We start from the raw sequence: 27797 nt of genomic DNA on the forward strand, positions 1-27797 counted from the left end.
TTCGGCACATCAAGCTCTAAGCACACACCTGGAGGACGTGGGAAACGATCCCGCTACCTCTCGCATGCAAAGCGAGCGCTGTACCATGCAAGCTAACCCCCCTTGCTGGGGCTCATGCCTCAGTGTCGCCTAGTGCCGCTTGTTCCCCTCTTACCGGGTGCAGTTCACTGCCCTTCGTCTGCAAGGCAGTCGTGTAATTGCGGCTTTCTTGACTTATTGATGAAGGTCTGACTGGACGAGCGAATGACGCCTCTCCCCCATCCTCAAGCTCGCTGACAGGATAAAATAGAAAGTGCTGCTGTGGCTCATTGGTTTAGGGGTATGATTCTCGCTTAGGGTGTGGGAGGTCCCGGGTTCAACTCCCGGCTGAGCCCTTGTGTGCTCTTTCTGTCCTCGTCCACAAGACTGGGAACTGATATCCACGTCACCTTGCAGCATCTGCTTATGGCAAACAATGGAATGTGACTAATGACTGAACGAGCCTGGTGAATACTCATCACGTGGCACAATGAGAGCGTGCAGTCAGCTGTCCAAGGCAGCAACCTCATTGCTCGTTCAAAAGAACACGTACTGAAAACTCATCACCACTATGTCGTAAATGAGCACCGCGATCGCTTGTTGTCATGCGTCCTTACTTGGGAAATGCAGAAGCAAAAACTGCCCTCTCTCAGCCACCGAAACGTGTGCGGCTCGCCTTGCACTCTCTGCGCCTCGCATATTTATGGAGCTGTCTGCTCTTCTTTCTGTTGAAGTACGCAAGTTACGGGGCGTACTGCAGACTATGATGTGCTCAATGACAGCTTTCAAGATTTGAAAACTATGAGCTTGATGGCTCAAGTCGAACGAATGTGGTTGTTACGCAATTGATGATCAAACGCACATATTCTAACGATTCGTGAGAGTATGTTCTAAAGGTCCTTGGCTCGATCCCGGGTTTCGGCATTTTGTTTCATCGCTCCCTTTGTTCCTCTCTCCAGCGCCCCCTGCCTAAAATGACGCGTCCCTTTCTCAGCCCGAAACGCAAGCGATACACCAGCAACAAACCCTACAGGTTTCCGTAGTGTAGTGGTTATCACGTTTGCCTAACATGTGAAAGGTCCCAGGTTCGAGACCGGGTGCAAACAGCCTCTTCTTGCACGCTCCTGCACTTCACAGAGGTCTTGAACCACCAGTCATTTGTTCCCAATGTATTTCCGGTGCCTTCATGCACTCTTGTACCAAACGCACGTTTTTTCTGTACCTGGAGCCGATCATTTGCAATTGGGCTGTCCCGACAGACCAAGACGAGCTCTGTCGGCTCAAAAGCAGCGCAACACCTGCGAGAACAACAGAAAGATTAGTACCCAGCGGGGGCCTCTTAGTGAGCCCAAGATCTAATCAAGAATCGACTCCAGCAACAGGGCTGGGCGCATTGTTCCATACTCCGACCACTCTTGGTGTAAACAGGTCCCTCCTGGTCTCTGCATGAAATGCACTTTCCTGCGTTTGCTATGGTGTAACTGGCTTCCCCTGCATGGGCGAATGTGAAGAAGATCCTTAGTAAGTCATTGAAGAAACCCCGAGAAGAGGTCGGAGTGGCCTCTGTCGTTCATCAACGATCCAGTCAGGCAGTACTCCTCTGTAAAGCGCCGTTCGTTCACATCGATTGGCTTTTTTTTGCCTTCATTCATGCAAGTAGTAAAAGCAAACACCCCTATTCTGCCGTGACCCAGATTTGAACCAGGGTTGTTGCGGCCACAACGCAAAGTACTGACCACTATACGATCACGTCGAGTTACCGATACACACGTGGCAGGGCGGAAAAGGCTGTGCTCTCTTCGTGTGACATAAACGGAAAAGTCCTGACGTTGCATTTCAACTGAGTCCCAGTATACATCGACCCTTCGACACTCTGAGTGACAACTCTCTTGCGTGTTTTCTCATATTTATGTAGTTTGCTTGCATGATGCCGGGAACAGCAGGGTTGTTCGCTGCCATATGGTCTAGTGGTTAGGATTCCTGGTTTTCACCCAGGCGGCCCTGGTTCGACTCCTGGTATGGGAACGTGTCAGTTTTGCCTCCTGCTTTCCAAAAGATCAGCACCGTGTACGAAGGAGCCGCATTAAAACTACTCGAACGTGCAAAACGTGCGAGAAGAGGGGGCGCTTGTTTCCAGCCGAAACTTCTCGCGTGTGAGACCAGCTGACCATCGCTGCAGGAGGTGGGAGGGTTACTCTGGTAGACAGGGCTGACCTTCGGCAATAGGATTTATACTCTCCAAGATGATATTTGCACTTTCTGGAGAGGCGATTTTCTCCACGTCAGTAGCCCGATTTCGTCGATTGCGTGGAGAGGGCTGTAGAATGTGACGCCGCCTTTCCTGCTCCGTCCATGAGAGGCGTGCTGGTCTCTGGAGAGAGAGCACGGTCCATCAGCGCACTCCAATAAAGGCACTGGAAGCAGCTGAATCGCATTGGCGAAGCTCAGCACTGGGCCGCTGGGCATGTCTTACCACAGTTTCCGTAGTGTAGTGGTTATCACGTTCGCCTCACACGCGAAAGGTCCCCAGTTCGAAACCGGGCGAAAAACAAACAGATTTCTTTTGTCGCCACGCACAAAAGGGGATTGGGGATTCGCCTAGCGCTGTGATCGAACAGACCCACTCACCTCTTAGTGTGGCAGGATCTGCACAGTGCATGTCGCAGCGCATCCTGCTTTCACTTCAATGCGCGTCCTGATGTACCCCTTGCTCCCGCGTGACAGGTGGGGACAGGTGACAGGTCCTATACTAACGAGGAAGACATCGCTCTCTCCGACCCCCCGGCATCGTGTCCTGACCCACCGTGCTGGAAGCCGACGCGTGCTGTGATTCCTTTACGGAGCAGAAATGACAACCGAGGAGCCGAGAGATCATTTCAGCATTTCGCGTCTGAACGGAAAACACAAACGACCAACTCAGAATGACTTGCCTTTGACGCTTTTCAAAGCGTTCTTTGTGCACGACGACTGCGCCGCCTAGCAGATACAAATGGGTTGTACAACTTTGAAGTAGCAAATGGAAGAGGGCTAAGCCCCCTCTCTTTTAGCCCAGGTTCGATCTGTCTCCCAGAATCACCAGGGCGCACACACACACACCCGTGCCGTTGAAGTGCTTTGCTTCATTTCTAAGGGCAACTCAACATTCACTCCTACCCCGAGTGCAGAAAAGACAGCGTCCGCAGCAACAACAGCTCAGGTCTCTGCACAGGAGCTAAGCTGCCCCCATCTCCTCTGCTCTGCGGCTCCTGCAGAGCGGAGTCCTGCCTGGAGCCGTGTTTGCAGGCGGCAGCTCCCCACGCTCTGTCTGTGCGTCGTGAAATTAATTAATAACGTTAATAAATTTATAAAGTTAATAAAGTTATAAATTTGAAATTAATAACGATATAATTATATTCATGTACCACAACACAAGAATAGTACACGCTGTACATTGTCTGTCGATAATGTTTCTGTAGTGCTTTAGTGGGTTAGGTTCCTGACTTCCATGTCACACGGTCTATGATTGAATCCCATGGAACTATGACTTTATTTTTTAACAAACATTTCTTTGAAAAAATGAAACGTTTCCCTTGGTCAGAGATTAAATAAAACCTCACTTTTTTAGGTTTTACTGTGCAGAGTGAGGTTTTACCTCACTTTTTTTGAGCAGAAGGTTTACTGTGACCTGAGAAGGGCCGGCATCCAATCACGGTGGTAAATACACACAAGCTCTCACTCATCTGAGCTACACGGCTACCAAGATGATCTCGGGTGCGCCGAGCTGGTACGGAACATATTGAACTGATCGACGGCGAATTGTCTCTCAGACAGGCTTTTCACCTCTAAGCTCCCTGACTGACAGTGATCAGCTAGGTAGTGAAACAGTCAGCTGCTTCTAAGCCTTAAACAGCTGCATCTCGGCGCTTCCACGGAGAGATGATTTGAAAGCCGAACATCACCCATTGGGAACACCTTACTATCACTAGTTTAAGAGACTCTTAAGGTCTTGCAGAGGTGCCTGTCTAATAGCATGCGCTTTGCAAGCTATAGGTGTTTAGGCTGAGGCAGAATGCCTGTTAACAAAATGTTTTTCTAAAGGTGTGTCCAAGTGGCTGCAAAAGGACAACACTCCTGGGGTGCTGTGGCTTAGTTGGTTAAAGTGCCTGTCTAGTAAACAGGAGATCCTGGGTTCGAATCCCAGCGGTGCCTTCCTTGTTCTGTCTTCTTGAACAGTACTGGTCATTATGGACAACCGCCTACAGCTAGACTTAATTAAATGCAAGTATTCATTTCCTGTCTTTAACGCGACTTGTTTTTCTTAAAATGGATGCAACTTGCAAAACATGAAATACAAACCTTGCTAATCAGCGCTAGCGGCTGGCAAAAAAATAAATAAGTCAGCAATGTTTTTTTCTTTAACCTTAACCCTACTAATGGAGAAGAGTTAAACGACCGAGTCTATGCAGCTTAAACGGTGCGCACGTCGGGTTCTTAGCTGGTAAATCACGCTCACCCCAGTCCTTAATCTTTTAAAGAGGATACAAAATTGAACCTAATCGCCACATCACATACATCCTGTTCAATGATAAAAAGGTAACATCTATCCTCGCTCCAGACTAAATCTCACGTTGAGGGCATATTTTTTTTCACTTTACCATGAGCCGGGCTCGGCTGCACAGAGGAGAGAGCAGAGCAATGAGGTCACGGGGACAGGGGAGTCACACGCTGGCGGTTTGAATACGCGGAAGATCACTGAGGGATCCACAGTATATGGACCCTCCGTGCGCCATCAGTCCGCACTCCGGACTCTGAATCCTGCCATCCGAGTTAAGATCTCGGCGGAACCTGAGGCACAGTTCCTTCTTAAAACGTAATCTGGTGAGCATTTCTAGAATCGTACTTGTATAGATGCAGCCTTTAATGTGTTGCTAGGTTAAAATTGATGACTTCTTGTATTTCAGTAGGCAACTGCCCTCTTGATTTCGGATTTAATTTCTTTATTACAGGGGCGCTTTTATGATGACAGAGTCATGTTCAGGTACTTTGCTTGATGGAGGAAGCTCATTTCGGACTCTGTGATCTGCTCACCTGGAAAGGTCTGCTGTACTACTACAAGAGAGAAGTAGAGTCTGGAAGAAGGGACAATTTTATGATGCTTTGGAAGGTAATGTTTTTTTTTTCTTTGAAATCGAAATGAATCAGAATAGCAGTGCAAAAGACAAACTCTTGGTTTGGTTTAAAGAGATATGGTTTTAAAACAGACAACATGTAGAAAACAGGTGTTTCTCACTTTTGGAAAAGAATGGACCGGGGGTAATATTTTACTAGTTGCAGGGCTGAGCTCACTGGGTTACAGTCCTGCAGTGTCACACCAGGTCCAGTGGTGCAATGGATAACGCGTCTGATTACGAATCAGGAGATTGTAGGTTCGACTCCTGTCTGGCTCAGGTCATTTTTAAACGCACCGGGCTGCTCCCTAAGTAGTCTGTGCTACTTACTGCATTGTAATTGCACCCAGTAAGAGATTTCCTTCATGTAAATGAACTGCACCTGACAGCTTTAGAAAAACACCTGGGCTCAGTAAGGTGCTGAGAACTCAGCGTTGCTGTTCTAATTAGCACGCACTGCATCGGCTATGAACCCGAACTTTTCAATTATTCCGACCAGTAAGTCAACACGTAGTCCACATGAAAGGAAGAAATATTCTCTTGTCTGTCTCTTGTTTTTATAGAACTGAATGTCCCTGACAATGTACTGTTAGTTTTAATTGAAGAACGGCATTTGTTTTCAAATATACCAGACAAGTTTACGTAACTGCTCGTGCGACACTCAGTTGTAATTAGTCAAGAAATAAAGTCAAACAACAGCTGCGGGTTTGATTCTGAACGTACAGATGCAGCCATTCAAAATGGGTGAGGTATTTCGCGGCATACCGCGACACGCCCACCGGGGTATCACGCGGTTCACGTGTGTCACGTGACTAACTATCCGGCGTCGCCTTGTAAAACCGCCAGGGGGAGCTTAACCTCTCATGTACAGCATTTGAGCCTTTAATTTTGAACTGTGTATTACAGCATGTTAATCATCAGTCATTAAAATGTTGGTATATTTTATGAAAGCAAGATTGCTCAGTTGGACAAAACCAACTGAGCTGTGCATCACACAGCTGCCAGCGCACCTCACCGTACCAGGCCACCACTGCGTCATATAGCTGCAAGCGCACCTCACCGTGCCAGGCCACCACTGCATCATACAGCTGCCAGGGCACCTCACCGTGCCAGGCCACCACTGCGTCACAACACACAGCTGCCAGTGCACCTCTACATACCCGACCACCACTGCATCACACAGCTGCCAGCGCACCTCACCGTGCCAGGCCACCACTGTGTCACAACACACAGCTGCCAGTGCACCTCTACATACCCGACCACCACTGCATCACACAGCTGCCAGCGCACCTCACCGTGCCAGGCCACCACTGCGTCACAACACACAGCTGCCAGTGCACCTCTACATACCCGACCACCACTGCATCACACAGCTGCCAGCGCACCTCACCGTGCCAGGCCACCACTGTGTCACAACACACAGCTGCCAGTGCACCTCTACATACCCGACCACCACTGCATCACACAGCTGCCAGCGCACCTCACCGTGCCAGGCCACCACTGCGTCACAACACACAGCTGCCAGTGCACCTCTACATACCCGACCACCACTGCATCACACAGCTGCCAGCGCACCTCACCGTGCCAGGCCACCACTGCGTCACAACACACAGCTGCCAGTGCACCTCTACATACCCGACCACCACTGCATCACACAGCTCCAGCGCACCTCACCGTGCCAGGCCACCACTGCGTCACAACACACAGCTGCCAGTGCACCTCTACATACCCGACCACCACTGCATCACACAGCTCCAGCGCACCTCACCGTGCCAGGCCACCACTGCGTCACAACACACAGCTGCCAGTGCACCTCTACATACCCGACCACCACTGCATCACACAGCTCCAGCGCACCTCACCGTGCCAGGCCACCACTGCGTCACAACACACAGCTGCCAGTGCACCTCTACATACCCGACCACCACTGCATCACACAGCTCCAGCGCACCTCACCGTGCCAGGCCACCACTGCGTCACAACACACAGCTGCCAGTGCACCTCTACATACCCGACCACCACTGCATCACACAGCTGCCAGCGCACCTCACCGTGCCAGGCCACCACTGCGTCACAACACACAGCTGCCAGTGCACCTCTACATACCCGACCACCACTGCATCACACAGCTGCCAGCGCACCTCACCGTGCCAGGCCACCACTGCGTCACAACACACAGCTGCCAGTGCACCTCTACATACCCGACCACCACTGCATCACACAGCTGCCAGGGCACCTCACCGTGTCAGGCCACCACTGCGTCACACATATTTCAGCGCCATATATTTCATGGATATTATGGAATATAATGGATGGATATCTTAGTTATCTTTCAAGTTCACAGGTTTGCATGCATAATTTAATTTTGAAAGCCACTGAGACATCAGGTACTACTGTTGTATTTATGAAAAAGAAACAAAACAAAAAACATACTAACAACTGTGCCATCCTACTCCTTAGTTAATACATTTTATTATTCATAAACAGTTAACATTGTTAGCAAAATATTTTGAATTATATTTAACCCTATTTTATCTTTAGTTTTGTATTTAACTTATTATATGATAGTCAGACTTAATGTATATTTGAACAATGAAAATATATTTTTACAAGATTTTACATTCACTTTAATGCACTTAAAATTAATATGGTTAATAATAGTAAACTGTAACATGCTGTAACAAGATCGGTTAAACTGCGAAGAAAATGCTTTCAGAGAAAATGTTTCAGGTGTGAAGAACATAGATGTCCAATGCAATTTCAACCAAACCTGTTCCCACACACCCTGCCCCCACTACCATTAGAATAAACACAAACATTTTAGCGTTTCATTCTGAGCAGAAGACCCTCACACCTGAAGAGTGCTGGCTGTGACGAATTAAACCGGTTTTACAGGTTTCAATCACAGACCATGTGACATGGGACTCAGTAAACTAACACACAGCGCCACTGGATTTGATAATACCTAACCAAAATCCGCAATATGGAAACAGAACCTGTGTAATTGTTGATAGATGATGTACTCGTAACATTTTTTCAAGACGAACTACAACATTTAAAAAATGACTTGTATGTACTTGATATCTCTAATCAATCCACGGGTCCCAGCACAAAACGAAACTAAAACGCATACCGTTTCGCGCTTCTTATTAGTTGCTCAAAAGTAATTTGACCGTATGAAATGCATAATATAAACCTAGAAACATATACGTGAGCAGTACTTAAGCACTGTAGTATCGGTGTTAAGACATACCTCTCAAATACTGTAAATCAAGTTAAAAATATCTCAAGACCGATTCTGGTCGTTATGAAACCATGTTTCGTGTATGTTTTCTTTTTCATCTTGAAATAACTCATTTCTAAATACCTTTTTCACTGTTAACATCTTGCAGCAACTTTGTGACAAAATATACACTCTGACAGTTCATCCTGCTACCAACATTAAATAAAACAAATCTTAAGATTTCTATATTTATGTCTTTATTTAGTGGTTTCATTAGTGACAAAGGCTAAACTTTCTTGGAAAAATGTATTTTATGTGTTGCGGAAAAAACTGACTTGCTTTAACAAAATATGTTTACAAATCCTTTCACCTGGCATTTTCGTAGTTAGAAATTATGGAACGCTCTGTTAAAAGCAAGGGAGTTTTTATGTCCGTTGCAGTTCTTTTGCAACATGAATATAATTATATCGTTATTAATTTCTTGAGATACGTGATTCCATATTATATTCCCTTTTAATCAAATTCTAAAAGTATGCTTGTTGACTCCGGTATCACGTTAGTTAAAGACTTCGAAGCTTACAATGGTTAGGGAGAAATGGAATACTGGTGTGTATTTTTTTCTTTAAAGTACCAAGACCAGCTATATACTGTATGTTTACGTTCCAAAATTAATATCGTTTATGGCCTTCACACGCGTTACAGTATGCTCCTATTCTTTTTATGCTCAGGTACTAAGATTTCCCTTCAGTGGCAAAATTCAATATCTACAACGGGCACAGTAAAGACGTTTACAGTAAGTCTTTCTACGACAGACCAATGGACCACGAGTGCCCCTGTCGGTCAACCAATCACGCACCGCCTACCGGTCAAAGGCCTTTTCTAGGTCTACACTTAAAATGCACAGAGGGAGGGAGCGATCCTCTGAGTACAGACAGACATCCCTCAACAAGGCCAGGTTGTCGCTCATCAGGCGTCCTGCTATCCCACAAGTCTGTTCTTTCCCTACCAGTGAGGCCACTACATTTTGTAGGCGCAGGAAAAGGGCTTTGGAGAGGATCTTAGTGTCCACGCCTAACAGGCTGAGGGGTCTCCAGTTCTTTATGTTATTCTTTGCTCCTTTCTTAAACAAGAGAGAGATAGTGCCTTCTCTTAAGGAGTCAGGCAGCAATTCTGTCTTATAGCTTTCCACGAATAGGAGCAGTAGCGGATCCTGAAGCAGATCCCAAAAGGTGCAATAAAATTCTTTAGGGAGCCCGTCAGCACCCGGAGTTTTCCCCTGCTGTAAGCTCTCCATAGCCTGTCTCAGCTCTTCTACTGTCAAATCCCTCTCAAGTACTTCCCTATCTTCTTCACTCAAAACGTTTTCTAGCTTTGAGGTAAAAAAATGAATTTCTTCATCCTTTACCTCTGTAGAGCTGTACAGTCTTGAGTAGAAGGCCTCGGTGCAGGAGAGAATAGCACTCGGCTCTGTTCTCTCTCGTCCCTCCTCATCAACTACACTTTCCATGACAGACTTGGAGCCTACCACTTTCCTGAAAAAGAAGCGAGTACACTTCTCATTTTCTTCCAAGAACTGCACTCTGCTTCTTAACAGCACTCCTCGACTACTTTCTTCGGCTATGCTCCGGATGTCCTTTTTTAAAAGGGCGATATCCTCGAGCACATCGAAGCCACTGTGCAGCATCGTGTAGAGACGCTGCAGCTGCCTCTGTTTCCTGACTAGCACTCCTCTCCGTCTGGCAGCAGCCTTCCTTCCCTCAGCCATGAAAAAGGCCTTTGTCCTCACCTTCACCTCCTCCCACCACTCTCCTACTGACCCGTACAGACACTGCAAGGACAGCCACTGTGATAGTTTCTCCTTGTAGCGGGATACTACCCCCTCGTTCTCTAGCAGCTTTGTGTTGAGTTTCCAGAGGCCTGGGCCAAAAACAGTCCCGCCCTGGAGTTCCACTCTACACCCTAAAGCCTGATGATCTGAGAAGAAGACAGGCTGAAGAGTGACCCCAACAACTTTCACTCTCTCTGAGACAAAGCAATAGTCAATTCTGGAGCTGCTATTCCTCCCTGACCATGTATATCCTGCTGTTGTGGGATATATACATCTATATGTGTCTGAGAGTTTAAAGTCTTTTCTGTCTCACTAGTTACCTTCTTCTTTTTCTTTTTCTTCTTACCAATTTCCTGCCAGCCATCCTCTGAATGAGCCTTCATCAGGGTGGCAGCAGTAAAAGCATTCACGGAGTCCATTTCAAGGAAGGGGGTAGAGGGAGGGGTGGAGGGGTTCCAGCTGTCCCCATCGCCATGCTCTCCTTCCTCCTCGCTCGGGGAGAAAACAGAGTCATTTTTCCTTTTCCTCAAGTCCAGCTCCTGGGAGCACTGAGGGGAAAGGGGTGCAGCCAATGCACCAGTCTCCTCTTCCCCCTCACCCACCAGCTGCTGCAGATCCTCCGTGATGGACTGGATGGAGGAGAGGAGGGCATCTGTAGCACTTGCAGAGTCTGAGAAAAGCAGCTCCGCTGAATCCTGGGTCTCCTCGCTGGACCCGCTCCACCGGGGGGCCCCACACTGGCCCTCGTTCTGAGGAGCAGGAATGGGGGAGGGGTCCTCGCTGTTCTCGGGGGTTTTCAAACCCTCGTGCTTGTCTGGTGCAGTCTGCGGTTGTGGGGGCGTAGTGGATTTCTCTTCCACCGGCCCCAGCGCCACAGCAGGACTGATCCTGGCTGGAGCCTGAGACTCTTTGTCCAACAAGGGTTCTTTGTTTGACTTGTTGTTTGCTTTGGCTTTTCGGGCCGGTTTGGCTGAAACAAGCACTGCCTCATCCTTTCTCATTTTGAGTTTATTGGCGTAGGCGTGAGGGCAGTTCTTAAAAACGTGTCCTTCCGAGCCACATAAATTGCACTTTGGCAGCATTGAACAGTCAGAGGCTAAATGTCCCTGTTTGCCACAGGTCTTGCAGCATTTCACAGTGCAGGACGATGCCAGGTGTCCCACAGCACCACAGCGCCGACACACCTTTGGTTGTCCCACATAAAAAACATAGCCATTGCAGGCGCCCAGCCGGATTGTAGAGGGCAGGTGCCTTAAGCCTCCATTTACATTGTCCGGTAGCAAGCAAACCTCGAATTTCCTTGCTCCTGTTTTTATACCGTCAACATCTCTAACCTCAGTTCCATGGTGGACGATGCAGTACTGGTTAAGCCAGGTGTGAATGTCCTCCGTCTTTGCCAGTTCCGAGAACACAACAACATGCACCGTTTTCCTCTCTCTCCGTGTCAGAGGCTGCAAGATGATCTTCTCAAGGGCAGGAACTTTCCCTCTTTTTGCCTCAAACACATCCACACATTGTTCAAACAGAGAATAGGTAGCAAAAACAACCTCAGATGCTTTCTGACCTGGGAGAGCGAAGATGAAATCCAAGTGCCGAGGTTCAAAGCCAAGTTCCTTCTGTAACACTTTTCTGCTGAACTGCATACGATCCAATTACTGCATACGCCAGTAATTCAAGATGGCGCCATGTTAGTGGCAGCCTGCTACAGCAGCTCCGTGTCTTTTTGTTGTCTTTTTGTTTCTTTCAGTTAGTAAATGCTAGTGTGTTAGTGTTTTTTCTTCATACCTTTGCCGGCAACTAGATTTGCGATCACAACATGATGGATACTAGGAAGCTGAGAAACTTTTTCTTGTTTTTTCTGATACTCGGACCTCTGTGGCTATCGAGTTGCAATGCCGATAGCCACAGAGGCATTGTCTACACGCGGGACCAGCTGATCGCGCTAGCGCGTCCGCCTCTACTCACTGGAGAGAAGCCATCGGTGCCGGAGGAGCTGAGGAGGAGAAGCCGAGGCTGTAGGGCTGGTGCGACGCGAAAGGCGAAGAGAAGGAGATTTAAACCCTACCTTCCTTCGATCATCATGGGAAATGTGCGGTCCTTAGCGAACAAGATGGACGAACTGGGAGCATTGGTGAGAAGCCAGAGGGAGTATCGTGAATGCAGTATCATGTGTTTCACCGAGACGTGGCTGCAGGAACTTATTCCGGACTCGAACGTTACCATCGGCGGCTTTCAGACGGTGCGGGCGGACAGAAATACCGAAAGCGGTAAGAGGAAAGGAGGGGGGCTCGCGGTGCTTGTAAACAACAGATGGTGTAATCCTGGACATATTCATGTTAAGGAGCGCGTCTGTAACCCGGACATTGAACTGGTAGCCGTAGGACTGCGTCCGTACTATCTGCCGCGGGAGTTTACATGCGCCATCTTTGTTGTTGTTTACATTCCACCTACGGCAAATGCAGAGGTAGCGTGTGACGTCATAAACACAGTCACAGCCAGGCTACAAACAAAGCACCCAAGCGCTTTTATAGCTATTTCAGGAGACTTTAACCACGTATCTATTTCCACCACTCTGCCTACTTTCCACCAGTTTGTTAAGTGCCCGACCAGGGAAAACAAAACACTGGACTTATTATATGCCAATGCTAAGGATGCATATAGTTCCACAGCCCTTCCCCCCCTTGGCAGATCAGATCACAACCTTGTCTTGCTTACACCACTATACAAGCCTATTGTCCAGCGCCAACCTGTGACCATGAGGACCGTGAGGAGATGGTCTCAGGAGGCTATGGAGGATCTACGTGGTGCTTTGGAGGCCACCAACTGGGATGTGCTGTGCGAACCACATGGGGAGGACATAGACAGCATGGTGGACTGTGTCACTGACTATATTAACTTCTGCGTAGACAACACCATCCCCACCAAAGACGTACACTGCTTTTCAAATAACAAACCCTGGATCACCAGCGACCTGAAGGCTCTTCTGAATGACAAGAAGAGAGCCTTTAGGAGGGGAGATAAGGAAGAGGTCAAGCGTGTACAGAGGGAGCTAAAGCAGAAGTTAAGAGAGAGCAAGGATGCCTACAGGAGGAAGGTAGAGGACAAGCTGCAAAGGAATAGGGTGAGAGATGTATGGAGCAGCATGAGAGAGATCACTGGCTTCAAACAGGCTGGGGTTGCAACAGAAGGGAACCTGGAGATGGCCAACAAGTTGAACCAGTTCTTTAACAGGTTTGATTCTGGGTCCTCTGTGGCGCAACACCCATCCCCCCACAGCCACACGCTCCCTAACCCTTCACAGCTGCAACTGCCCAACACCTCCTCCATCCCCCCACAAACATGGCCGCCTACAGCTACAACCCCCGACGGCTGCTCACCCACCCATCCCCCACAGCTGCCACTCTCCAACACCTCTGCCATTAACACCTCCGGCACTGAAAGCACTATGAGCATCATCCCCCGGGCCAGGCTGACCATCACAGCTGACCAGGTGAAGAAGGAGCTGAAGAGGCTGCACGGGGGTAAGGCCACAGGACCAGATAACATCTGTCCCAGAGTTCTGAGGGCCTGTGCTGATCAGCTGAGCGGAGTGCTCCAGCGACTGTTCAACCTGAGCCTGCGCTTGGAGAGAGTCCCGGTGCTCTGGAAGACATCATGCCTGGTCCCGGTACCAAAGAAAGGGCGCCCCTCTGTCCTCAACGACTACAGACCAGTTGCACTGACTTCTCACATCATGAAGACACTGGAGAGACTGGTCTTATCCCACCTGAGACCCATGGTCAGCTCATCACTGGACACCCTACAGTTTGCCTACCAGCCCAGTGTTGGTGTGGAGGATGCGATCATCTACATGCTGCAAAGGGCCTACTCACACCTGGACAGGGCTGGCAACACTGTAAGGATCATGTTTTTCGACTTCTCCAGTGCCTTCAATACCATCCAGCCCTTACTTCTAAGGAGGAAGCTGGAGGAGATGCAAGTCGATGCCTCCATGACCTCGTGGATCACTGACTACCTGACGGGCAGACCACAGTCTGTGAGACTTCAGAACTGCGTGTCTGAACTGGTAGTGAGTAACACAGGGGCACCTCAAGGGACAGTTCTTTCTCCATTCCTCTTCACCCTCTATACTTCGGACTTTAAGTACAACTCAAAGTCATGCCACCTGCAAAAGTTCTCAGATGACTCTGCGATTGTGGGGTGTATCAAGGGTGAGCAGGAGGAGGAGTACAGAGGACTGGTCAGCAGCTTTGTGGAGTGGTGTGGGGTGAACCACTTGGAACTGAATGTTACAAAGACAAAGGAACTGGTGGTAGATTTCAGGAGGAAAAAGGTCAAACCTACTCCTGTCTACATCCATGGGAGTGGCGTGGAGATGGTGGACTCGTACAAGTACCTGGGAGTGCACATCGACGATAGACTGGAATGGTCTAAGAACATCGAGGCCATCTATAAGAACGGACAGAGCCGACTTTACTTCTTGAGGAGGCTCAGGTCCTTCAATGTGTGTAGTAAGATGCTACACATGTTTTATCAGTCGGTGGTAGCGAGTGCCATTTTCTACGCAGTGGTGTGCTGGGGCTCTGGGATTAGAGCAGTAGATTCCAAAAGGCTGAACAAGCTCATCAGGAGAGCGAGCTCTGTCATTGGGTCTGACCTGGACCCCTTGGAGGTAGTGGCTGAGAGGAGAATGATGTCCAAACTGGAGGCCATCATGGACAACTTCTCCCATCCCCTCTATGACAGGCTTGCAGGAATGAAGAGCATGTTCAGCAATAGACTGATTCACCCACGGTGCGACAGGGAGCGCTACAGGAGGTCATTCTTGCCGTCTGCCATAAGACTGTACAACGCATCCACCTTGCGTCTTGGCAGAGGCAACAGCGACAGTGACCTGTTTCTGGACTAAACGCATATACACATATACTGCTACATCTGTTCTCTTTCTTTTTCTTTTTCTTTTTCCCGTTTACAACCACTTTTGTGCAATATATGCCAGGGACCTGTGCAATACATTTATATTTATATTTATATCTATGGTTACATCTATATTTATATTCATACGTGTGATACGATTTTCTGTGTACTGTTCTGTTCTAGTTTCCTCTTGTGTGTCCGGACTGTGAGTAACTCTTGTATTGTATTGTATGTATTGTACTATTAGTATATAATTCGTTACACTGTGGCTGTGTTGTGTGTGTTAAGCTGCTGTTGCACTGCAATTTCCCTCACGGGATCAATAAAGTATCTATCTATCTATCTATCTATGAAGAGGTCACCCAAAAGCTCAAAACGTACAGCATTCTTGCGGGATCCAAAGGTTGCCATCTCAAACTGCAAAACAAACACTGCTTCCACAAAACAAGAAAACAATCCAACTACTCCAACTACAGGCTGATCAAGGTATCTCCCCTGCCAGGTAAGCCGAGAGCCACAGGCGATGAGCCCGGAGCTGAACGGGCCCCACTGGCTCGTTTGTAAGGCCAGGTGCATTACCAACCACGACCGGCAGGGCAGAGGCCTTGAAGGCGGCCTGGGCTCCTGCAGCTGTCCAGCCACGCACTCTGGTTTCTCTTCATCTCGTACAAATCTTTTGCCTTTTACTAAAGATTTCCATGGAGAGGAGCATGAATGAGTTCCATACAATTTTTGTGCTTCCCTGCCTTCGGGTGGGGCGCAGCTGGGCTGGTCAAAGAGAGAAAACAAAACCGCTCACAATCGCTCTTATTACGGCGACTGTGGCCGTCTGCTCTGCGAGTCCTCGGTCTCCGCCTGTCTGATTGGCGCTCTTTTCTTTGGGAGGCGGGAAGTGTCCGGCCGCAAATATGAAGCGTTACAGCAACGACATGCCATGAGACGATTGACAACGATTTCCATAGGATCCCCGCGGTTGCCTGGCAACCGTCAGCTTTGCGCAGTGGCAGTATCGTAGCCTGTGAGGTTTAGCCGAGGCGCGATTATTGCTAGTTGAAAACTTTTCCCAATACCCCGCTTCCGCCGGTTTGCAATACAATCGGCGAAAGCAATTTTTGACAGTCTCGTCAGAGACTGAGCAAGGTGTTTAAAGACAGATTTTGTCATGGTAACATCATGGTAGAAAGAAACAAGCTTGTTACGTCTCAACAGAAACGCTCTTTAGCTCTTTCAGCGTTATGCAGAGAACAGCGTCTGTCGAGATCACTTTTGAGTCAGCGCGAAACGCCGTGTGCTGTCAGTTTGATTTCATATTGCTCATAGCGGCGCCCGGCCTTTGTCTGTCAAACGTTAGGTTGCGCTTCTTCATGCTGCATCGTCGGCATGAGTGGAGCTTTTTAAACGTCTGTACTTACTGCGCCCCATAAGAAATTGTTTGTCCCCGTTCAAAAGAGATTGTGCGATGTCCTGCAGCGTTCGCAAAGCAAACCTTTGACAGTTTGAAAAGAGGAATTTATTCTGCTTCCTGTGCGTGCAGTAGTTACAAAGTTGAACGTCTTTACACGATCTGCTGCAGTTTTCAGTGGGCGGGCTTTGTCAGATGGCTTGGAAAAACGCACTGTGTTTCGGCTCGGGAAACATCATGAGCAGTGTCCTGCATGTTTTCTGTGTATAGCTGTCTTTTAACGCATACAGAATTCATTCGAAATCATTGATTTCTCCAATTAACAAAGGTCCCTTTTTGAACCTGCCAGAAGCATTCTTTCAATGTAACAGATTTACTCCGAGGAAAGGCAGCATGACATTGAGAGTAGCTCAAGCTTTCAGCACCCGTATCGGACTGCGTGTATGCAGACACCGCTCAGAATCCCCTGTAAGATTCTCCCTCAGTTCCGTTGTGCAGTGCTTTACCTCTTTCAAAAGGCTTCACTTTCCTAGTCACATTCCAATGCTCATCGAACCCGGGCTGTTTCCTCCAGCGGTATAGTATTGCAGTGAGACAGCACGATGCCTGCAAGACTATGTCACGCTAAACACCACAGATTGTGTTTGTCCCTTCGTGTCAGTCGTCCTGCAGCCACTGGAAGTGGGACACAAACATGCTGCAATGCTTTCAGGACGTTAGGATTTGTTTGTGCAACATCCGAGAAGAGTACTTGTGGCTTGAATGTGAACTGTACGTGCCCACCCCCTTTCCTCTGTAGTGCATGAGTTCCTCCCGGCATGCCCTTCGTCATTGTTCTGTCATCTTGTATTTAAAGGGTTGTATTTCTGCTGCTGAAAATAAGCAACGGTTTTCTCACAACGCCCTTTGTTCCCGACGGAGCCCTTGTCTGTCATGACATTCTTCAAAACCTCAAGCTAGAAGAAGACGACAAATATGAAGCGTTACAGCAACGACATGCCATGAGACGATTGATGACGATTTCCATAGGATCCCCGCGGTTGCCTGGCAACCGTCAGCTTTGCGCATTGGCAGTATCGTAGCCTGTGAGGTTTAGCCGAGGCGCGATTATTGCTAGTTGAAAACTTTTCCCAATACCCCGCTTCCGCCGGTTTGCAATACAATCGGCGAAAGCAATTTTTGACAGTCTCGTCAGAGCGTGACATAGTCTTGCAGGCATCGTGCTGTCTAACTGCAATACTATACCGCTGGAGGAAACAGCCCGGGTTCAATGAGCCTTGTAATGTGACTAGGAAAGTGAAGCCTTTTGAAAGAGGTAATGTCGACGCTTTTTTAACAGAGCACCAAAAAAGCGTCTTTTTTGAAGGCCTGGGTACTGAGCATTGGTGGTTCAGTGGTAGAATTCTCGCTTACCATGTGGGAGGCTCTGGTTCGATTCCCAGCCAAAGCAGTAGCTTTTGCAGCGAGCGGCTCCATCACTTGCATCCCCTTGCAACTCGCAACTGAAAACCCACTGAAGCAAAGCATTTGTTAGCCAGGTCAGTACCCGGATGAGGGTGAGCTACAGGGAAAAACAAAGTTTCCAGCTGGAAGCGGTGTTAATGGTGCCGGTGGGGGGGCGCTCACCCTGCATCACGCTTTCATGTATGCTATTGCAGACACCAACGTTGCCTAGATAGAAAACCGAAATAGCCGTGGGTTTGCTTGCTGGTCTGAAGGATCTCTCTTCGAATATCTATCATTTGTCAATGGAAGTAAAAAGCGCTGCAATCTCATACGTTCACAATCAAACTCGCAGCTGTTGTTCGACTTTATTTCTTGACTAATTACAACTGAGTGTCGCATGAGCAGTTACATAAACTTGTCTGGTATATTTGAACACAAATGCCGTTCTTCAATTAAAACTAACAGTACATTGTCAGGGACATTCAGTTCTATACAAACAAGAGACAGACAAGAGAATATTTCTACCGTTCATGTGGACTACGTGTTGACTTACTGATCGGAATAATTGAAAAGTTCGGGCTCATAGTCGATGCAGTGCGTGCTAATTAGAACAGCAACGCTGAGCTCTCAGCACCGTACTGAGCCCAGGTGTTTTTCTAAAGCTGTCAGGTGCAGTTCATTTACATGAAGGAAATCTCTTACTGGGTTCGATTACAATGCAGTAAGTAGCACAGACTACTTAGGGAGTAGCCCGATGCGTTTAAAAACGACCCGAGCCAGGCAGGAGTCGAACCTGCAATCTCCTGAGCCGTAGTCAGACGCGTTATCCATTGCGCCACTGGCCCTGGTGTGACACTGCAGGACTGTAACCCAGTGAGATCAGCACTGCAACTAGTAAAATATTACCCCCGGTCCATTCTTTTCCAAAAGTGAGAAACACCTGTTTTCTACATTTTGTCTGTTTTAAAACCATATCTCTTTAAACCAAACCAAGAGTTTGTCTTTTGCACTGATATTCTGATTCATTTCGATTTCAAAGAAAAAAAAACATTATCTTCCAAAGCATCATAAAATTGTCCATTCTTCCAGACTCTACTTCTCTCTTGTAGTAGTACAGCAGACCTTTCCAGGTGAGCAGATCACAGAGTCCGAAATATGCTTCCTCCATCAAGCAAAGTACCTGAACATGACTCTGTCTTCATAAAAGCGCCCCTGTAATAAAGAAATTAAATCCGAAATCAAGAGGGCAGTTGCCTACTGAAGTTCAAGAAGTCATCAATTTTAACCTAGCAACACATTAAGGGCTGCATCTATACAAGTACGATTCTAGAAATGCTCACCAGATTACGTTTTAAGAAGGAACTGCGCCTCAGGTTCCGCCGAGATCTTAACTTGGATGGCAGGATTCAGAGTCCGGAGTGCGGACTGATGGCGCACGGAGGGTCCACATACTGTGGATCCCTCAGTTTTCTTCCGCGTGTTTAAACCGCCAGCGTGTGACTCCCCTGTCCCCGTGACCTCATTGCTCTGCTCTCGCCTCTGTGCAGCTGAGCCTGACTCATGGTAAAGTGGAAAAAAATATGCCCTCAACGTGAGATTTACTCTGGATCGAGGATAGATGTCACCTTTTTATCGTTGAACAGGATGTATGTGATGTGGCGACTAGGTTCAATTTTGTATCCTTTTAAAAGATTAAGGACTGCGGTGAGCGTGATTTACCACCGTTTCAGCTAAGAACCCGACGTGAGCACCGTTTAAGCTGCATAGACTCGGTCGTTTAACTCTTCTCCATTAGCAGGGTTAAGGTTAAAGAAAAAAAACATTGCTGACTTCTTTTTTTTTGCCAGCCGCTAGCGCTGATTAGCAATGTTTGTATTTCATGTTTTGCAAGTTCCATCCATTTTAAGAAAAACAAGTCGCGTTAAAGACAGGAAATGAATACTTGCATCTAATTAAGTCTAGCCATAGGCGGTTGTCTGTAAGGACCAGTTCTGTTCGAGAAGACAGAACAAAGAAGGCACCACTGGGATTCAGACCCAGGATCTCCTGTTTAAGAGACAAGCGCTTTAACCAACTAAGCCACGGTGCCCCGGGAGTCTTGTCCTTTTGCAGCCACTTGGACACACCACTCAGACACATCTGCATTCGGTGTGTGCTCCGCCTGCTCGCTGAGCAAGTTGCCACCTTTACATACAATAGCAACATCGACACCAAGAGAAAGGATGACAAATGGCTTTTATCTGGAACTTTTCATGTCCAAGGAGCTCAATGTGCTTTCTGTGTACAACAGGGCCACTGAACTCCACACTGGCCACTGAACCACAGCAGTGGCTTGCTGGCTTGACATCTCCCAAGGAAAATGTTGAAATCGCATGTGGAACAGGAAAAGGACCCTCGAGTACGAGGGAAAAAAAAGAAAAAGATCATCTGGAGCGCGCCAACCCATGTCTGGACAGCTCAGTTTTGTCGACGAGGTGGCTGAGTGGTTAAGGCGATGGACTGCTAATCCATTGTGCTCTGCACGCATGGGTTTGAGTCCCATCTTCGTTGCTCTCTACGTGTGCCCGTTCGACGTTGGCCCTCCCTTTGTTTGCTCCAGTACTAGAGCCTTACATTTTCTAGCGGTGGCTGAACATGGTATAGTAAGCTAACGTCGGTATCGAGCAGTGGCAGTAACAGTATTTACGTGCCGCTGCTGCCAAGTGGCTCTGGGTTGAGACCGCATTTTCACTTACTTGCAGCACAAACGGAGAAAGCGATTTTTGACAGTCTCTCGAGAGACTGCGCTAGGTGTTTAGGGATAGACTTTGTCAGTTCCCCCTGGGATGATGGCCTCTCAAATAGTTTGTGATTCCTCTAGACGTTTATACAGTAGAAGCCTGCTTCGTGGCTTAAATCCAAGCTAAGGAAACGAGTTAGAGGTCTGATGCAGAACTGCGAATTCAATGAAGGGGAACACTACAGTACATTGCGCTGTATGTTGAGGAAAGCTGCCCCCTTCTGTTCCTTGTCGACCGAACAGAGGACTGTAAAGGATACCGCCAAGAAACTTTAGGATGTTGGTTGGAATCCAGCTCCAAAGAAGCCCCTTTGGGTGTTATGTCATCAAAAAGTAAGAACAGAGAATCTCCCTTTGATCAAAAGCGCAACAGAACTGTTTTCCGTGGAGCAGGTTTCAGATCCGTAGACCTGTTTTATTTGTAGGGCAGGGCGCATTCCCTGCACTGCACTTTCAAAAGCATTTACATTCGTGTTAGACGCAAGAATTGCCTTTGATTTGCGTGCTTACGAACGCCATGGAAAACGAAACAAAACAAAAGCCCTCAGCTCCTGCACTTGATTATAATGCTTTTTTTTTATTTTTATTAAACATGTAGAATTTACAAATACAAATACAACAAGAGGATCAGAGTCATGTACAAGAGAAAAAAAACGCAGCAGAAAAAAAAAACATTTAACTACCAGAGGTAATTAAGTAATTATGTGATCAAATTGTATATTTTACATGTATCATATTTTCCTTGCTTTAATATTTCTCAATTATAAACTTTAGTTTCAACATGCATGCGTTTCCTGTAAAAAAATAAAACTCAGCACAGTTTTTTACAAAACAAAAAAAACGTTTTTCTTTTAACAACATTTCGAGTACCTCTGGCATTCATGAAAAAGACATACACAAAAGCAAATAACTAACTCTAAGACTGTCTAAACTATTGAGTTTTTCAAAGAACCAGAACTATAACAGTCCTTAACACTTAACTACAGCATTCCAAACTAACACTAAAGAAACACTAGTATATACTGGTATAACAAATAAAACCAAACATAATCATTAACTGAGCAGTCACTGAGAGCAAATCTCCTTCCCGTCCACAAAGGCCCTCGCTCCCACAAAGTAGGCTCTCCTCCCCTCTCTTCTGGCAGCTTCAACCTGGGGCCACAGCTGGTTCCTGGTGCTCCTGCCCGCGGCAGACAGTTCCTCTGCAAACCTCAGTTTGTTCCCATTCAAATACTCATTCCCCCTCGCCGCTCGCCACAGCATGTCCCTCGCCGTCCTCTTGGTGAACTGTATTATAATCGATCTGGGGCGCACTTGCCCAGACATGTTCGCTCTCCCGAGCCTGTGAACAAAGTCAATGGCCGATATTACGTCCTCCTGGTCCGGCAGGGTCCTTTTACAGATACCCTTCACTGTTGCAACAAGGTCCTTATCACGTTCCTCTTTAACTCCAAATAATTTTAAATTCCATCGTCGACAGTATCTATCTACATCGTTCACTTTCAATTCAAGTTCTTTAATATGCTTTTCTTGTTCGGTATTTACTTGTTTAAGAACTTTTACTTCACTCTTTAAGTCTTCAACCTCTTTAAACACACAGTCCATGGACTTTTTAAGACTTTCGATTGCGACTGTATTAAATCGAATCATTTCCTTCAGCTCACCCATCATGTTAAAGATGTTGGTTTGGAGCTCCTCCAGCGTCAGGTCACCCCTTCCTCTCTTGGCCGCCGGGGTTTTCACAGGGGTGCTGGGCAGGGACTCCGGCTCTACCGTACGAGCGCATCTCCAGCACTCTTTCCACGTCCCCTCCAGCTGCTTCACTTTTCCCTGTAGTTCCATCGATTTTCTTGTAGTGCTATACATATACGATTGAGGTATCTTAGATTTCTCCTTTGAGGACCCAGCACTCTCTTTTCTTTTCCCAGTGTTACTCATATCGAAATTCTTAAACCTAAAAAAAATCTTTTTTTTTTCTTTCAATTATAACTGAAGTTTAAACAAGTAGTGTTAAGTCTTTATTTTTCTGTAGTCAAAAAAAGCAAAAATTAACATTCAGGTCATGAAAAACTCAAAAAAACTCCTCAACCACTAAACTTTACCTCCCACCTGAGCGCCATCTTGAACGCCCCTACCACCAGAGAATGCTCACGATTTCGGAAGCTGTCTCCGGGACGTGCTGATTCCACACATCCTGAATAAATCATGATATAGTTAGTTGCTGTAGCTAGACGTTTAAATGAGTTTCATGGCCAGATGGACTGTTTCCTCCAGCGGTATAGTATTGCAGTGAGACAGCACGATGCCTGCAAGACTATGTCACGCTAAACGCCACAGATTGTGTTTGTCCGTTCGTGTCAGTCGTCCTGCAGCCACGGGAAGTGGGACACAAACATGCTGCAATGCTTTCAAGACGTTAGGATTTGTTTGTGCAACATCCGAGAAGAGTACTTGTGGCTTGAATGTGAACTGTACGTGCCCGCCCCCTTTCCTCTGTAGTGCATGAGTTCCTCCCGGCATGCCCTTCGTCATTGTTCTGTCATCTTGTATTTAAAGGGTTGTATTTCTGCTGCTGAAAATAAGCAACGGTTTTCTCACAACGCCCTTTGTTCCCGACGGAGCCCTTGTCTGTCATGAAATTCTTCAAAACCTCAAGCTAGATGAAGAAGAGGACAAATATGAAGCGTTACAGCAACGACATGCCATGAGACGATCGATAACGATTTCCATAGGATCCCCGCGGTTGCCTGGCAACCATCAGCTTTGCGCAGTGGCAGTATCGTAGCCTGTGAGGTTTAGCCGAGGCGCGATTATTGCTAGTTGAAAACTTTTCCCAATACCCCGCTTCCGCCGGTTTGCAATACAATCGGCGAAAGCAATTTTTGACAGTCTCGTCAGAGACTGAGCAAGGTGTTTAAAGACAGATTTTGTCATGGTGACATCATGGTAAAAAGAAACGAGCTTGTTACGTCTCAACAGAAACGCTCTTTAGCTCTTTCAGCGTTATGCAGAGAACAGCGTCTGTCGAGATCACTTTTGAGTAAGCGCGAAACGCTGTGTGCTGTCAGTTTGATTTCATATTGCTCGTAGCGGCGCCCGGCCTTTGTCTGTCAAACGTTAGGTTGCGCTTCTTCATGCTGCATCGTCGGCATGAGTGGAGCTTTTTAATCTTCTGTACTTACTGCGCCCCATAAGAAATCGTTTGTCCCCGTTCAAAAGAGATTGTGCGATGTCCTGCAGCGTTCGCAAAGCAAACCTTTGACAGTTTGAAAAGAGGAATTTATTCTGCTTCCTGTGCGTGCAGTAATTACAAAGTTGAACGTCTTTACACGATCTGCTGCAGTTTTCAGTGGGCGGGCTTTGTCAAATGGCTTGGAAAAACGCACTGTGTTTCGGCTCGGGAAACATCATGAGCAGTGTCAGCACAGAGAGGACCATTGTCGTGAGGCTGGTTAGCTCAGTTGGTTAGAGTGTGGTGCTAATAACGCCAAGGTCGTGGGTTCGAGCCCCGTACGGGCCAGGTCCTTTTCTCCCCTCTTACCAAAGCTGTTAGGTTCCTTTCCGTGGTGAGATGGGTTGTCATGCAACGCTGCCACATAGTGCCGACAGACAAGAGTGTTGCGGGAGAAGAGAAAAGTGTTTGATGATTTAAGAGTGTCTTAGGTGGAGCCAAAATCAAGTGTCACAAATGCAAGTGGGAGGATTTCCAATGTTTAATATGGTAAAAATAAGCAGAAGTTATCTGCCGGTCCGGCACAGTCTGCTATGCTTTTGTCATATACTGTAAAGTGGTGTGGAACTGGGTGTCGAACTGGAGCCTCACCATTTGCATATGTGAGGCTCCAGTTATACATCGAGTGTCACGTTAAATGACAAAAATCAAGAGAGTTAAAGCAGCTGGAGAGGTTTTCTTACAACTTTTGAGCTGACACAGTTTTGGAAAATGTTTCCTTCACGCTGCACTGTACAACATAGGCAGCCAAGAGTCTCCAAAACAAAACAGAATTGACAGATAGAAGAAAATTCCCACTCGTCCTGAAGTTCCCAAAATCAAGCACTGAGCATAAACAAAGTGTCTAAGTAGCGTGGGAATGCTAACCCTAACCCTAGCTGGAGTTTGAGCAATCCAGCACTGAGCGTAAAAAGATGAGTCAAAGTAATGTCTAATCTGATTATTTTCCTTAGAGCTGGTTCAGAGTTTGCTCAAGAATTTCCCTTTCACAGATGCGCAAAGAAGAATGTTGGGGGTGCACGCTTCAAGGTGCCTTACAGCTGTAGGGAGTGATTCGAGACGATTCGTGGCGTGTGCTCGTTCCCATATACCGTACACCGGGGGTGCAGTGCTAGGATGACGTACAATACCGCTTGGGCACGTAATGGCGTTATTTGCAAGTGCGGGACGTGAGGGTTTTTGTTTGTTCGTTGTTTTGCTCTGCTTTGCTTTGTTTTGCTTTCCATCGCGTTGGTAAGAGCGTAAATAAAAAGGCGATTCCTGCGTCTACCACTAATGTAAGAGCTATTTCAAGTGCGGCGTGTTGCGGCTTTTCAAATGCTCAACAGGATGACTTCGCATGCACGCGTGCTTTCATGAAGTCGTGTGTGCAACCATGTCTGCTTACGTGCAAACGGGCGTGGTTTCATGTATGCAAAAAACTTTCCTGGGCTCTTCTGAAGCACATAAAATTATTTGGAGATATAAATTAGGCTCTAGAATTGATAACTTTTTTTTCATTTTTGGCATTTTTCATCATTTTTCAGAAAGTGGTTGCAAGCCCGATATCATGCGAAGAAACTTCAGGATTCGGGGATCAGTCAATGGATTTTAAAACACATCCTAAATACAGTGTTCCTGCACCTTTGACCTCATCCAGAATGTATCGTTTTTTGAAAGGGATTGCTGTCAGAATGCACAACTGAATCCCAAACAGAATCTCTAGTCAAATATGATCATTTGTGAAACAGGCAAATGAGTCTCTCAGGTGCCCATTGCTCATTTTCAGACACATTTATGCAATACTTTCACCATGCGTTGAGCAATAGGGATTAAAGATACCAGAGGTAAGGTTTAAAAGTGATTCTGAGGTGGAATAGATCAGCGATACAGCTAGGCATCTGAAATGCGGGGTTTGAGAGCCCTTCAGGGAACACCGTACCCTAAAGGTACCAGAAGTCCACTAGTATAAGCATTAAGTCACTGTCACCCCTGTTACAATGTGATTGCTACATATCTTCATTTCTTTGGTTTTTAAGGAGTAAGAGTGCAGGGGGTCTAAATCTGCGATCCAGTGTGTTGAAGTATTTCACAACACTACCTGTAGCCCGTCTGGAAATAAATCCTCATTCTGATTATTGACCTGGGCATGTACCAAAAAATCAGTGAGCATATATATATATATCACTGTGTTGAAGCTAAAGACCTGTATGTAATAATATGATGCTAAAATGTTATTTTCACATATATTAATGTAATAAATGATTGCTTATGCTTTATAAACAAATCTTATTAAAATAAAAGCTTAAGTTTTGTATTTATCTTGTACCATAGAACATGATTTTCTTTGTATTTCATGCCCACAAAGTGTCAAAATGACGCACTACATGATATAAGGAAGATTATCACATGCATATCGGTATTATCTTTCTCATTAATATGCATTCCTTTCATTACCTTTTAATTTTTAAAATGAACTCAAATTGTGTATAATGTTATAATTTAAGTAGAATAGGTTCTAATAATATAATGATAAAGTGTGTTGCACTACTTCACTACTTCACTGCTCTATGCCGTCTGGAAATAAATCCTCAGACTGCTTACTGCCCAGGGCATGTACCAATAAATTACAGGAGCACATCTATATATCACTGCGTTGAAGCAGGAGACACAATCACTGCAAACATCCTAAATACAGCGTTTCAGCACCTTTGACCTCATCCAGAACGTATCATTTCTTGAAAGGGATTGCTGTCCGAATGCACAGCTGAATCCCAAACAGAATCTCTAGTAAAATACGATCATTTGTGAAACAGGCAAATGACTGTCATTCCTCATTGTCAGACACGTATGCAATGCTTTCACCGTGCATTGAGCAATAGGGATTAAAGACGCCACAGGTAAGGTTAGAAGTCATTCTGACTATATTCTAAAATATTGGACTCATATTCTTATGATGGCAGACATGATGCTGCTTTTAAAACCGGGGTTAATGGACATTATATGACTGTCAATTCTGTTTTGTTTTGGAGACTCTTGGCTGCCTATGTGGTACAGTGCAGCGTGAAGGAAACATTTTCCAAAACTGTGTCAGCTCAAAAGTTGTAAGAAAACCTCTCCAGCTGCTTTAACTCTCTTCATTTTTGTCATTTAATGTAACACTACCAGTTCGACACCACTTTACAGTATATGACAAAAGCATGGCAGACTGTGCCGGACCGGTAGATAACTTCAGCTTATTTTTACCATATTAAACAATGGAAATCCAACCACTTGCATTTGTGACACTTTATTTCTGCTGCACCTAAGACACTCTTAAATCTTCAAACACATTTCTCTTCTCCCGCAACACTCTTGTCTGTCACTATGCTGTGGCATTGGGACCAACACAGACCTCAGGGTGAGCGTTAAGGGTGACGTCAGGGTGAGCGCACCATTAACACCGCTTCCAGCTGGAAGCTTTGTTTTTCCCTGTAGCTCACCCTCATCCGGGTACTGACCTGGCTCACACCTGCTTAGCTTCAGTAGGTTTTCAGTTGCGAGTTGCAAGTGATGGAGCCGCTTGCCGCAAAAGCCACTACATTGGCCGGGAATCGAACCCGAGCCTCCCGCGTGGTAGGCGAGAATTCTACCACTGAACCACCAATGCTCAGTGCCTGGGCCTTCAAAAAAGACGCTTTTTTGGTGCTCTGTGCAAAACGCGTCGACATCTGCTTACAGCTGCAAAATGCCATTCGCGGACGCTGAAGAACTTATTTCCAAGGCAGCGGGTACAAGCGATTGGGCGTTTTAAAACCACCAGGAACAGCAAAGAGGCGCGCTTCTT

General features: G+C 46.7%; 11 non-coding genes across 11 annotated transcripts; 8 read left to right on the plus strand and 3 right to left on the minus strand.

Annotated features, from left to right (window-relative positions):
• The first annotated feature begins 1971 nt into the window (after positions 1-1971).
• Positions 1972-2043, plus strand: trnae-uuc (transfer RNA glutamic acid (anticodon UUC)). The gene has a single exon. It is a non-coding gene; the product is annotated as a tRNA-Glu (tRNA).
• Positions 2044-4132: 2089 nt separating this feature from the next.
• Positions 4133-4206, plus strand: trnat-agu (transfer RNA threonine (anticodon AGU)). Its single transcript has one exon. It is a non-coding gene; the product is annotated as a tRNA-Thr (tRNA).
• Positions 4207-15775: 11569 nt separating this feature from the next.
• On the plus strand, positions 15776-15892 carry LOC148633320 (U5 spliceosomal RNA). The gene has a single exon (XR_015933984.1). It is a non-coding gene; the product is annotated as a U5 spliceosomal RNA (small nuclear RNA).
• Positions 15893-16122: 230 nt separating this feature from the next.
• On the plus strand, positions 16123-16264 carry LOC148633321 (U4 spliceosomal RNA). Its single transcript, XR_015933999.1, has one exon. It is a non-coding gene; the product is annotated as a U4 spliceosomal RNA (small nuclear RNA).
• Positions 16265-17591: 1327 nt separating this feature from the next.
• On the plus strand, positions 17592-17733 carry LOC148633322 (U4 spliceosomal RNA). Its single transcript, XR_015933953.1, has one exon. It is a non-coding gene; the product is annotated as a U4 spliceosomal RNA (small nuclear RNA).
• Positions 17734-18753: 1020 nt separating this feature from the next.
• Positions 18754-18826, minus strand: trnar-acg (transfer RNA arginine (anticodon ACG)). The gene has a single exon. It is a non-coding gene; the product is annotated as a tRNA-Arg (tRNA).
• A 1170-nt stretch (positions 18827-19996) lies between these two features.
• On the minus strand, positions 19997-20070 carry trnak-cuu (transfer RNA lysine (anticodon CUU)). The gene has a single exon. It is a non-coding gene; the product is annotated as a tRNA-Lys (tRNA).
• A 379-nt stretch (positions 20071-20449) lies between these two features.
• Positions 20450-20531, plus strand: trnas-gcu (transfer RNA serine (anticodon GCU)). The gene has a single exon. It is a non-coding gene; the product is annotated as a tRNA-Ser (tRNA).
• A 2988-nt stretch (positions 20532-23519) lies between these two features.
• On the plus strand, positions 23520-23661 carry LOC148633326 (U4 spliceosomal RNA). Its single transcript, XR_015934000.1, has one exon. It is a non-coding gene; the product is annotated as a U4 spliceosomal RNA (small nuclear RNA).
• Positions 23662-24206: 545 nt separating this feature from the next.
• On the plus strand, positions 24207-24280 carry trnai-aau (transfer RNA isoleucine (anticodon AAU)). Its single transcript has one exon. It is a non-coding gene; the product is annotated as a tRNA-Ile (tRNA).
• A 3269-nt stretch (positions 24281-27549) lies between these two features.
• On the minus strand, positions 27550-27620 carry trnag-acc (transfer RNA glycine (anticodon ACC)). The gene has a single exon. It is a non-coding gene; the product is annotated as a tRNA-Gly (tRNA).
• Between the last annotated feature and the right edge of the window lie 177 nt (positions 27621-27797).

This window comes from Lepisosteus platostomus, unplaced genomic scaffold (assembly GCF_059453375.1).
Source record: "Lepisosteus platostomus isolate fLepPlt1 unplaced genomic scaffold, fLepPlt1.hap1 Scaffold_47_H1, whole genome shotgun sequence".
In the NCBI taxonomy this organism is placed as follows: Eukaryota; Metazoa; Chordata; class Actinopteri; order Semionotiformes; family Lepisosteidae; genus Lepisosteus; species Lepisosteus platostomus.